This window comes from Leptonotus elevatus, chromosome 10 (genome assembly GCF_054856555.1).
Source record: "Leptonotus elevatus isolate MCC_2025b chromosome 10, RoL_Lele_1.0, whole genome shotgun sequence".
Classification (NCBI taxonomy): Eukaryota; Metazoa; Chordata; class Actinopteri; order Syngnathiformes; family Syngnathidae; genus Leptonotus; species Leptonotus elevatus.
The window spans coordinates 21,759,488-21,772,261 of NC_141248.1; the positions used below are offsets into that span (position 1 = coordinate 21,759,488).

The window sequence follows — 12,774 nt, forward strand, 5'->3', positions numbered from 1 at the left end:
GCAAGATTGTATCCACAGTTTATGTCACATTTATGTTTTCACCAACAATGACAAAACATGTTGGTTGCCAAGTGGATACCGCGGAAGGTTAAAATCGCACCCGCGTGATCTTAATCACTTTTTTTTGCGGAGAAGACTTCCACGAACAGCCCAGGCTTAATTTAGCTACTCGTTGACATGGAAATCTAATCTGGGTAAATTTGTCAATAGTGAACAAATATCCACAGACAGAACACACAAACTTCACACGGGAAGGTCAGAGGCCAAGATCCGTACCCCCAAACTAAGACCTTCTTCCCTTGAATGACGAATACCTCCTGCTCTGTTGGAGCTGACAGCTCCCATCACACATCACAGTTCATTAGCAGTGAGCCAGAATCCTTTCATTCCAGCCCGACGTGTTCTGCTCCTCCTCCTCGCCTCAACCCTGACCGCTGATGTCCTGTCACAATCGCAGAACACGCTCTTCGGGGGAAGAGTGCGGGCCTCCGCAAAAATGTGCCGCTTCACGTAACCGACCCTTCGCTCCCACTTCAGCCCAGGGGCTCTCTCGGTTGGGCAACATATGCCATATTTTAATCCAGAAGTGCCCTCTGTCAAATCATTAAAGCTGCGAAGGAGCCACTTCTGTCAAGTTCTTCCCCGTTCCCGTCACTCCCTCGCTGAAACGTGGACTTCCTGTGCTGCTAATGGGGCCAAGCGAGAGGTGTTGAAAAAAAAAAAAAATGAAAAAAAAGTATCTTCTCCTTTGCCTTCTCTTGTGAACATCAAGAGCTCAGCTGCCTCGAGGCGTTTATTGACAATTTGCCGACGACTCAGTAATGATGAAATGAGACTAATAGGGTTCTAAGAATCGGGTATGGCAGAGAAACAGATCGATAATGATAATAGTATCAAACAAGATCAAATATATACATTACATTACAGCGCAACATCAGGGAGAGAAAAAAAGCTTTAGCCATACATTGCTAACATGCTATCAAATACTACGCCACGCTTATCAAGAATGCGTTAAAGCAGATTGATTAGTGAGAAGACAAAGTACCATTAGCAATGAAAATTTGATGAAATGCTAACATGCTAATAATTGGTATGGTAACATTTTGTGACTGTGCTACGTCGTCTGATCAGTCAATCTGTTTGGTCGGGTTCAAAAGGGCAATGGGACTGAATAAAATGCTAACATGTCATGTAGTACAGAGAGTTTAGTTTTTATGTCTGAACAGCGAAATACTTATTTTTACATCATTAGAATGGCAAAAATTCTAGCATTTTATCAATTGCGATGCTATCAAACTTAAATACAGTACGCGCTAGTATAGTTAGATGTCATTTCCCCTTTAACAATGCTAACATGCTAACCGTGTGTATGTTAGCGTACAGTACTGTACGATTGCAACGCATTAAGGCAACTTGCAAATTTTTTTTTTTTACATGCTATCAGGTTCAAAAGGCTGACGAGACTGACAAATAGACAACTCATTTAAGTTCATACAATTTTGTTGTTTTAACCACTGAGTGGTCAACTTAATCTAATCTAACAGGAATTGATTGAGCGCTTAACATGTTACCTCATAGCAACACAGCAACCTGAGTTCAGATAAGGATTTTACCGCATCACTCAGAGCTCTTCCAAATATTTCGCTTCTTTGGACTCGACACTGCAGCATGACCTTTTCTCGGGTGCGTTTTCCCCTCACAAGGCGCACGAAAGTCATCAGCTCGAATCGCGTAATGATCAAATGGTGAAGGGGGGAAAAAAGTGATTGATCGCAGCATCCTAACAGGATCTCATATGACCCACCAGATCCATACCCGCGCCTCCTTGGCTTGATTCTGCGTTTTCTTCTTGGCCCGCTTTGCTGCCACTTTGTCAGCGGGTGTTGGACACAAAATAATTGCTTCTATATTTCCTCCATTGATTTTTGGCACAAGGCAGGCTGTGCGAACCAACCCCCCCCCCCCCCCCCCCAAACCCTCACACACAACATACCCACTCCGCCGCTGTAGCAGCAGTTAACACATTTACAACTTGGCTTTTTTGTTTATTCCGCAGCTCGTTATTAAGATAATGTCATCGCGGCTCTTAAATTAAGCGCGGCGTTGCAGAGTTCAACACGCGCAAGGATAAAAAACGCCCTCAAAAAAACGAGGGCCGAGTGATTAAAAAGTCTCGATAAAATGGACGCCCTCGCGTTGCGAGATGCTGCGCGTCAGTATGATGAGGATGCGGATGAGGATGAGGGGCGCCTTCAAATTCTCCATCGCTTTAATAGTTTTTATAGGGGTCATGAGTCAAAACCATTGACAGGCTGCCAATGAGAGTTTCCTGCAGGTCAATTTTGATGAAGAAAATCGCACACCGGCCCCTCGTCATCTTTTCTCTGTAATGAAACTCCCTTGGTGTGATTTCCAGCTCTTAATTACACCACTCTTCATCCTACTTTACCCTCGCCCCCGTGGCATGTCAGAGCTATAATGAAGCACCCCCCCCCCCACACACCCCCCTCCAACCATCCCTCCTGCAACACACAGCTCTATCATTTTTGCTTACTGCTCTTCTCGTGCGGTGTATTCCAGATGACCAACGCAGCGCACACACATATAAACCATATCTCCACCGACAATCGTGAATCTCCTCCCAAACCAGATGTCGGGTTTTTTTTAATTTGCAGCAGGTTTTCAATTTTCAAGCCATTTTTTAGAGCAGAGGTCAAATCACTTATGAATGCACCTCACACCGAAATCGTTCAGGATAATTTTTTCAAGGCATCTGATAATCTGAACTTGGTGCTTAAATTCAGCATTTTCACTCGAGGGGGCAGCAGTAAAATAATTCATGCGGCTGTGATATTATATAGATGAATCCTGCTGTTGGGTCACAATCCGGCAGAATTCAGAACAGAACACTTTTCAGCTCACAAAAGATTTCTTTTGCTTGTTCAATTTGATGCTAAATGGGTGGGCAGGCACTCCAGAGAGACCTATTTGTGTTCCGGTCATTAAAAAGTCACATTTCCATAATATGTCATTGACTTTCCCTCCATTTTTCAAAAATTCTAGTTCATTACTGTCAATTCCAATTAGACCCCATGTGAAGTAGCCAATCTTTGTAACACTAAATCTGCTTAAATTATTATTTATTAAAAAAATTTAAAAGCATGGCCTTACGTGTGAGGCAGTATGCAATTAGTGAGCACAAAAGGTGTCCATGCAGACACACCCGCCAGCGGCAGGATACTCGGGGCAGGGCCACAGACATGCATTATTGAATATTTGTAAATGAATTAGCACCTAGCGGGAGCAGGTGTCACCTGTGAACAGGAGGAGGATTATATCTGTACTCATAGGGAAGGAAGGAAGGAAGGAAGGGAGAAAGGAAGGAAGGAAAGAATGAAGGAAGGAAGGAAGGAAGGAAAGAAGGAAGGAAGGAAGGAAAGAAGGAAGGAAGGAAGGATGGAAATAAGGAAGAAAGGAAGGAAAGAAGGAAGGAAGGTCGGAAGGAAAGAAGGAAGGGATTATCTAAATTCTTATCAGATGACCAAAATAAAAACATACTGAAGCAAGTGGGGATCAACATGTCATGAGGCCACATAAACATCACTGATAACAGCAACTCGAGTCTGTACTAACACTGCAGCTCTGCTTACCTTGTAGCTTTGACATGACAGTGCTTGACCTTAAAATTCCATATCGGGGTAGTTATTCTGTAATTTTGAAGAATTGTGATGCCACAGTTTGGGAAATAAGCAGTGGCAAAATATATATTGCACCTAACCCTTTTATAATTATCACAATGCCCCCACCAAACATGAATAGATAAATGAGCACTGCCCACCGGCACACTCCAAAATCGAATAGAAAATCTTTAGTCGTCTTTGTCTGTAGAGCTTCTGAACAGCTTTAAGCGCATAAAGCAGCTCATTCAATAACTGTCGTCTTCCTTGAAAACAGATTACAGTCATAAAGGTTTTGATTAAAAAAAAAATAATAATAAAATTAAGGTCTGGCCACGGATCCAAAATGACAAACAGCTCCCTAAATGAGCAAACAACACACATCAACAAAGCAAAAAAAAAAAAACACTAACACAAGTGGATCTTTATTGAATAAATTGAATAAAAGAAGCGTGCAGCTAATATTTTCCACGGTGCCGAATGGAACAATTCAATACCTCCGCGCAGATTTGCATGGAGAGCATAATAAACAATTCAGCATATAAGCGTGGCGACCTCAAACTCTTTCAGAGAGGCGGATGCAAAGCAGAGAAGAAAGGCGAGAATCGGGCGAGGTGCATGTGGACCGCCTCCCCTGAGTTGCCTTTGCTTTTATTTTCTTGCTCCCGCGTCCAAAGCCCAGGAGAAATTAATCCCGCCGCACACTTCTGCGACTGCTACTGGTGATATTGTTGGTGAGGGACCTTGTGAATTTGTGTGTGTGTGCGCGGGGGGAACTGACGGAGTGTGAAGACAGCCAGAGAGAACAGCAAGGTCAGGAGAAGTAAATTGTTTTTTTCCGAGGCGAGGCGTTTAATTCTGCTTTATATGTGAAAAGTGCTAAACTGGCATGCAGCTCCGAAAAAGAGGCTCCGTGCACGTCATCTTAATAAAGTGCTCACAAATTGCTTCGATAACCATAAAATTAAGATTAAATAACCGCAAATAGTGGTTGAGAGACTTTCTTTACTAATCGGTGCCAATTGTGCATTATAGAATAATATTGGTCAATATTAACAGGACATTACAATTCAGGTCACAATACCTGAAGTTCAGGACAAAATAGGAATTACTATTACGTCTTAAGACGAGGAAGCAGAACACAACAGGTGAGGTGAGCAGGTGATGATGAAGAACAGGCCAATCAAGACGATAATGACAAGTTTGCTCTATATTATTTATTTGGTTCTTACTAACATAACTATGAGATTCATTTTTTTTTTTATCATTTCAAACTTTATTTGGATGTACGCTGCCATTGTTATTTACGTCGCAACACATTCAGTGCGTAGTGACGTATGGTGGCCGACTCTCTGTGGAGCAATGTGAAACGCAAATAAAGACAGCAAGGTAAGTCTCCGTAGCGTTCCTAAAGGGACGATCAAAACTCTTGAATGAATGACTTTGGTGAATGACGAGCGGCGTGGGGGAGGGTGACTCTCCCGATCGCATGTTGTTTCTTTAGGAACGCTACGGAGTCTTACCTTGCTTTCTTTGTGGGCGTTTCACATTGCTCGGCTCACTACGCACTGAGTGCGTTGCAATGTAAATAACAATGTACGTCCAAATAAAGTTTCTACAAAATGTATTAAACTGGAAATTATTTTTGAAAAATGAGTTATTTAACAATTAAATAAATAATATAGAGCAATCTTTTCAATACATTTGGGCGGACAAGCTTAAATAATTAATATTTACAAGCAAAAATCTGCGTGTGGTGGAAGCCGATGTCCCCTGTGCCAGTTGTCTGTAGCTTGAGGAATGTCGCCGAGCGACTTATGCCCGTTTCCATCCGTTCTTCTTTTGCGAATATTGAGAGGGGACTCCGCCGCTATAGGTGGCGCTATACACCATAGAGATTATGATCCACCAGTACTTTAAAAGAAGAAGAAGACCAGGAAGCGACTGCGCCGTGCGATGAGGTCGTATGAGTTGTCTTTTGTTACTCTTGGTAAATCGTAGCGTTTCTGTTTTATGTCTAAATTAGCATTAATATTTAATTTTAATTTAATTTAATACGTTTTGTCATCCCCCCCAAACATGCCTTACTTTATCGTCCGCCATTGCTTCGTGACTACAAACATACGTGTGACGTAATATCCGGTCAAAACGACGTGTATTAGGTTGTCAGCGTTTATTCGCAAAACCTGTTTCCATCATCAAAATTCACATTTTTCTTTTTTAGATCCACTTCAAAATCCCCCCCCCCCCTTCCAAGCGTAAAAACTTTTTTGTGAATTTTGGGCCCTTTTTTTCATTTCCAGCGTTTCCATTCAGTTTTATTTTCGCATATCTTGAAAATTCTAATAACAATGGGCCGGATGGAAACCCACCAACTGTTTCAACATTGGCAACCATTGACCCTCTTAATAAAACGACATCATTCGCACTGTTCGTCAGCCCAGACAAATGTTGCGTTTTCACAAAAAGAGCATGTCCATCGTGTGCCCGCTTGAGATGAGGACAAAAAAGGAAGAAGAGGAGGAGGAGGAAGCTCGTTCTGAAAGACGAAAGTGAAGCGCGAACCGCCGCTGCCTTTGCGCGCATTCTTATACAGCGTCAACATCAGCTTGTCTCTCAATCGAAAATACTTCTTCGACAACCACTAACTACTTTCCTATTAGTAAGGCCTTTTGGCACCATCTTGTGGCCTCTCATGGCGTTACACATGAATACTGGAGTTCATTGAAAATATTGTTATCCGTGCCAAAATATCGCAATGAATAAAAGTAGTCGGCGTGATGGTGACTGTTGTTTTAGAATGCAAGGACGTGACTCGACCCCTTCGACGCGCAGGCTTTTGGAGACAGTGCTGCAGTCCAACTCTTTCTCTCTCACACACACACACACACACATACACACGCACACACGCACACACACAGTCTCATACATGCACACTGCAAATTAGGCTGAATAAATAAGAGATGGAGTTGTGCCTCTCTCTCCGAGTCTAATCTCCGAGGTAGGTGGTAGAAACAGCTTTCCACATCAGGCCGCATGAGTGAGCGAGCGAGCGGGACACTGCTGGCTTCCAGGAAACCAATTTGTTTGTTTATTGTCTTCATTTTTTTGGGGGGGGGGGGGGGGGGTCTGCGGTTACACTTCATCGCAGCCGGGCCCATCGCGGACATGTTCTCCTTAAATGGCATCTATAAAACAAGCCATGAGCTCTTCCTCGTTCTCCGCCTCCTCCTCTTTGCCCTCGCCGCCGTCGTCACGGAAGCGCCACAACGCTGCTTTTGTTCGCGGCGGCGGCGGGCCTTCCGATTTCCCCTTGGCTTAAAACAAACGCCGGATTCGCGCTGCCAGCTGAAGGTTGGCGCGTCGAGAGGTGGCGCAAAGTGCTTTCTAAGCATATTCGCCTGCCGACGCACTTCCGTGCAGACAGTCTCGGCGTGTTCCGAAATCGAGTTTAATCATGTAAATAGATGGGCCCACTTTTTATCGCTCACAACTGCTGTGCCAGTCACGAATACAGTCGAGGGAAGGATGATTAATGTTTGGAGTGCTGCTCATGCTGCTGTGCTCGGTTCAACAAATTGGAAAATATGTAGACAAAAGTATTGAGATGCACCCCTTATGGAAGCCCAGGCCTGTTTGCGCCCGTGGGGGAATATTTTTTTCTTTTTCGTTTTTCTTTTTTTTTATCCGCCAGTAGGGGGGATTTTTTTTCGTACTTCCGACTTATTTTGAGTGTGCGCTAAATAAAGCAATAAGCTACAAAATAAATCATAACAAGTAAATCAAAGATAGGCAACTTAAGTAGCTGAAAGGGGCCCCATAAAATACATACTTCGTAACCAGATGTTATTGTAAAAATACATATAATATGCTCTCTCAATTTATTTCTGTTTTGATAATACATTCAATTGGTGTATAAAAATTATTAGTGTAGTGTCGTTACTCAACAACAAAGTGTTTGAAGCAACAAAATGTATATCAAATAATATTATTATTTTTAATTAGCATTCAAGGGCGCCACAAAACTACTGAACCAACACTAAATATATTTTTCTGATTGGTTAGTGTTTAGTCATCTGATAGGGGATCAGGAAATGTTGTCGCTCTAGCTGCAGTGTATGACGAGTAAAGTTTAAATTAAGTCCCCATCCTGCCTTTTCATTTTATAAACAGTGTCGCATTAACCACCAACGAATCCTCACATTGGACAATAGCTAGGCTACGTCTATTTGTCGCAAATTTACGAGTTTTTTTCTCAGAAAATTGCCCCAGCCCTCTAAAAAATATATTTATACGTGGCCCTAATACACCGTCCTAGTCGTGCATCTCATTCCTAATCTGCAAATAAAATTCAGTAAAGCAGTAAAAACCCGGTGTAAGGGCAACTAAGAAATGTCTGCCATCTAGTGGTGAATGGAGATATAACTTAAAACTGAAATCGATGCAAATTAATTCACAATTTGGCACCCACAATTTTTTTTTTCTAATATATTTGTTCACATTTTTTTCTCCGTTCCTTCTGGGATTTCTTTTCACATTTACCCTCAGTTGTTTGTAAAATCCTACATTGAATGTTCGCCAGCATTTTCTGAAGATATTTTTGGGATTTGTTAAAAAAAAATGAAAAATTCACTCACGAGTGTGGTCGGCGGCCACCAGTTGACCATCCCTGAAGTCAATGAAAAGGGACGTGAAGAGTAAAAAAAAACTTTTCCATATCCATCTTTTGTTGTGGTGATGAAGTTGATGCCCGCATTGTTCTCGTCTCATGCTCGCCAACACACACGCACACACGCGCGCACACGCCCATGTGACGCACTATTGATCTGACAGTGCGAGCGGCTAGCCGGCGGAGAACACAAATACAGCCTGCGGTGGCTCCTTAAAAACTCCAGACGAGCCTCTTCATCCTGGCCCTTCTCCTCCTCCTCCTCTTGTGGAAATCACCTGCCGGCTCATGCATTCCAAGCAGGCTCGCCCACCCGACTGCCGACAGCACGTGTTTGTAGCGCCAAGGTTGCTTTTTAAAAAGTGAAAATTGCATCGCCTTGGCTGTCTGTTCTCTCGGAATGCTGTTTTTTTTTTTTTTCCTCCGGAGTTGTTTGTCAATGAAAATATTTTAACCTTGCTTGACAGTCGTGCTGGTGAAAGGACAGGCGTTGTCAGCTACCTTGTCAAATTAAAAAACTGTTACTCATACAAAATAATAATTAATATCAATTATATCGAGAATAGTTTAGTGAATAGTCTTCTTCTTTTTTTTGCTTTGTGTTGCAAAAATTTGAGTTAATGATCAGTTAACTCATTCACTGCCAGCCATTTTCACTGAAGCAACCCCCTTTGCTCCCGGCTGTTTTACTGGATTTTGACTGATTTTGCAAGGCCCACAGAATATTATGTTCTATTGCTATAAAAACATGGAAGCTACCAAAAAAAAAAGATTTGAGTCTCTTCTTTCATCAGGGAACAAAAGTATATTTCTATCTGTTTCTGATTTGCAGCAATTAGCATTATAATATTGCTAAGTTTCATCATTATTTACAAACCTGTTGAAAACACTGGCAAAAAAAAAGCTTTTTGCAACATTGATCTTTTATACTCTGCTGCCACCTGCTGGCCGTTTTTGTAGTAGCTACCATTGCTTCAAGCATTCTCTTCCGTTTAGAGGCTGCATTATGCTCTAGCATAAAACCTCCCAATAAAAAACGTATAAATGCGTCTTTGGGAGCAAATCAGCCGATCAGCGATTAACGAGTTTGAAGGGGGAAAAAACGATAACCATGATCAGATGGAGCAATATAATAACATTTAGATTTTAACTCTACAGTCGACTGCCGCCGTACGCGGGAGATAAGGATTGGCCGGCCCACATATAATTGACGTGAATTGAAATACATGAAAAAAATATACAAAAAGGCTGATAAATATTAAAGCTAGCATGTAATGTCTTATTTTGTGGAGACGTTGATCGGGCAAAATAAGACATTACAGCAGATAACCGATTTTTTGGATCCCAATCCAGCCAATCAGCTCGGTTTAAAATCAACAATTAACTAATTCACTGCCAGGGATGCTTACGCTCATCATTTGGAATCCGATCACCGACTGCCACTGAGGTTTCGTCATGAACATTTTCCAATGGGTATGTGTGGAAGAGGGTCTCATCTGTGAAATTTTGCTTTGTAAACTACTATTAATGAACAAGACAAATAATCAAAGAAAGACATTAAAAAAATATAACACTTGTCAGGAAATGCCGTAAGCCACTGCTCACACCCCGAAACTCACACTGAACGATAACCGGCCAAACCGATTCCAGGTCCCGATTGTCGCTCACTCGCTGTCACTCAGCGGCCGACTCCACTAATCCAAGGGTGGCCTTTGCTCCCCCTGTCAGCAACGCCGGCCAATAACGCGGCACAATAAAAGCCTCCAGGACAACAGTGGGCCGCAGGCAGCTTCAACGGGCTACTGATGGCGATCTATAAAACAATATAATGGCTCTCCTGTCAGCCAAGGGTGGGGCGGCGGACGGAAGGTGTTGGGGAAAGGGAAAGATCTACGCCTCCTCGGACTCTCCGAGGAGACTTCCATTAATCACCGCTGAATTGCATCAACCCGCAATAGGCGTGTAAGGTTATTACCATGCGCTCTCCGCAGGATGAAATGCGATGATAGCGCTAATTGAGGGGAGAGGTAGAGAGGACGGGCAGCCGGGGTGGGGGGGGGGGGGGTGTGGTTGGACAGCTGACCTCACAACAGTTGTCAAAAAGGATGAAGGGCGGCTACAGGAACAAGGTGAACACAGGGATGGGAGACAGGAACATGCAAATCGCATTTGTGTCTCCTGAAGACAAAACAACACTCTCAGTGGCTCAGGTGGAGCTCAGCCCTTAAAATCAAACACTAAACTTTGGGTGGTCCCAAACAAAGGTGGCAAATCCAGGTCCAGAAAGTAAAAACCCTGCCACAGTTGGGCTTTAGCCTCAGGTGCTAGTTAGCTAGCTCCCTAGCTAGCTCCCATGGTGCTCGTTTACCTGCTAGCTAGCTAGCCAGCTAGCTAGCACCTGAGGCTAAAGCCCAACTGTGGCAGGGTTTTTACTTCCTGGACCTGGATTCGCCACCTCTGGTCCCAAATGTCCTTTGAGTTCCAAAATGTGTCTGACAGAGTGTTCACCTGCCTGGAGACATGCGTGCCACAAGAGAGCCATTTAAGGAAAAACGATAATCGGGACAAATTTGACCGCGTTGTCGGATGTCTCTCAAAGATTATCCTGGCAAATTATTCTTTGGTGTTGGGTGTGCTAATTAATCACTGCTCAGCAAACAGTCAGTGCCAACAATTGCGACATGTTTAACATTTACGATTGCGTAAATGTTCGGCTCAACCACGGACTCTGTGATTGTGACGTGAATGGTAGGCGATTAATAGTGGTACAATCTAAACGCTAATTATTATTTTTTTCTCTTTTTCTAAGAGCTCAGTATTGTTCATTCAGTAATTTTACCGATTTGACATATCATCATTGCTCTCTTTTTTTATTATTATTATTTTTTTTTATTTAGTTTGTATGTGGGTGAGTATGTGCGTGTGTATGTGTGTGCATGTGTGCATTTGTGCGTGTGAGTGTGTACTCATTAGTTCACCTAAAACCTATTAAAAATTTCTCCTAAACCAAATACTTCAGAATCCAGCTAGAGTCGCGAGGTTGTCCGGAGACCCGAGGAAGGATCAAAGGAAAGAAAGGAAAAACGCTAATTGAGACAAATTGGATCCCGTCCCAGCGTCCGATCATTTGTATCTGAAAAGCTATCGTGAACGGTTAGCATATGTGTGCGGCATGTCAACAGCAACTTTTTCAGTGGCAACAATCGTAACCTGATTAACATTTACGGTCTGAATTCAGCTGAGTCACAGGCTTGAGTGGTTATGCTATGAAATGGAACCGATAGCCATTTAACACATACTGATCATCAGGATGATTTTCACCCAGACTTCCAATCAGAGTAAGCACATTTGTCGTATTATCCTGATGGATTATCCTGTGGTTTATGGTATGTTAAGTGGAATTGTTCTCTGCCTTAAATGTGTTGTATGACAATATAAAAAAAAAAGAGAATGCACTCAGTCAGGCTGACAATTGTTACACTTGCTCAATATTCATGATCACTGGACAGGTGTGTAAAGTAAAGTAAACACCCGACAGGCTGATACTCGCTTCTCCTGCCCTGTTGTGTCAAACGCAATTAGTGCTGCTTTGCATATGGCTGGTGGCAGGTCGCATCCTTGCATGACCAAATTCACTTTTCAGGTAACCAAAAAAAATAAACAGCACGTATGTTGAAAATCTAACATAACGCTATAGATCAAGCAAATTTTGCCCTGGGAAAATAGAAAAGGGGGGAGGTGTCTGGGAACAGGTGCCAAATCCTATTGGTCGACCTGAAGGGGCGCACCGACCCAAAAATTGGGAAACTCACAAAATTCTCGATAACCAGTCCGCCGCTGATCGTACCTCATCGTAAAGAATCAGAAAAAAAACAGTAGCAAAACGTCATTGTTGCATATTGGAACGTACTATAACACAACATTGTAATGTAACGTATCAAATCGGAACGTAACGTGATGTAGCAACATTGCACCTCATCATAAACAATCGTAAAAAAATAAAAACGCAAACCTGAAGTCATAAAGAATTGTAACATGACATTTTAATGTAACATAACTTATCATGTAACTTGTTGTAACATATCTTGATGTATCATGAAATAAATATGTTTACAATGTTTTTAAGAAACGTTTTTAATAAGTTTAAAAGTGCATGTGAGAGCAATTTTTTTTTTTTTTAAAGAAGAAAAGAAAAAAAGTTTTTCATGTTCTCTCTGTATTAGAGGTTTTCACCTTTTGCAGGTGGATGAATTGGGGGTTCACTTTTCGTCAAAGAAGCCACTATGCGATGTCACGTTAAAAAACGCAGCTTTGGTCCATTTCAAGGATTCCGGTCCGATCATTGGCAATGCCGTATGGAACAGTAGCTTATACCAAATTTGGAAATGGAGTCGCTGAAGATTTTGCTGGTAGTCAACCCATGAAGCG

General features: G+C 42.4%; 1 protein-coding gene across 3 annotated transcripts in view; it reads right to left on the reverse strand.

Annotated features, from left to right (window-relative positions):
• tafa3a (TAFA chemokine like family member 3a) overlaps positions 1 to 12,774 on the reverse strand; it is an 81,114-nt gene that overhangs the window by 67,327 nt on the left and 1,013 nt on the right. Inside the window, exon 1 of one of the 3 annotated variants that reach the window (XM_086087885.1) lies at positions 8,315 to 8,497. The exons of the other annotated variants lie outside the window; for them this stretch is intronic. The gene's annotated coding sequence lies outside the window, so the exon portion shown is untranslated. Of the gene's footprint in view, positions 1 to 8,314; positions 8,498 to 12,774 lie in introns of those variants that run through there. 3 annotated transcript variants of the gene reach the window in all.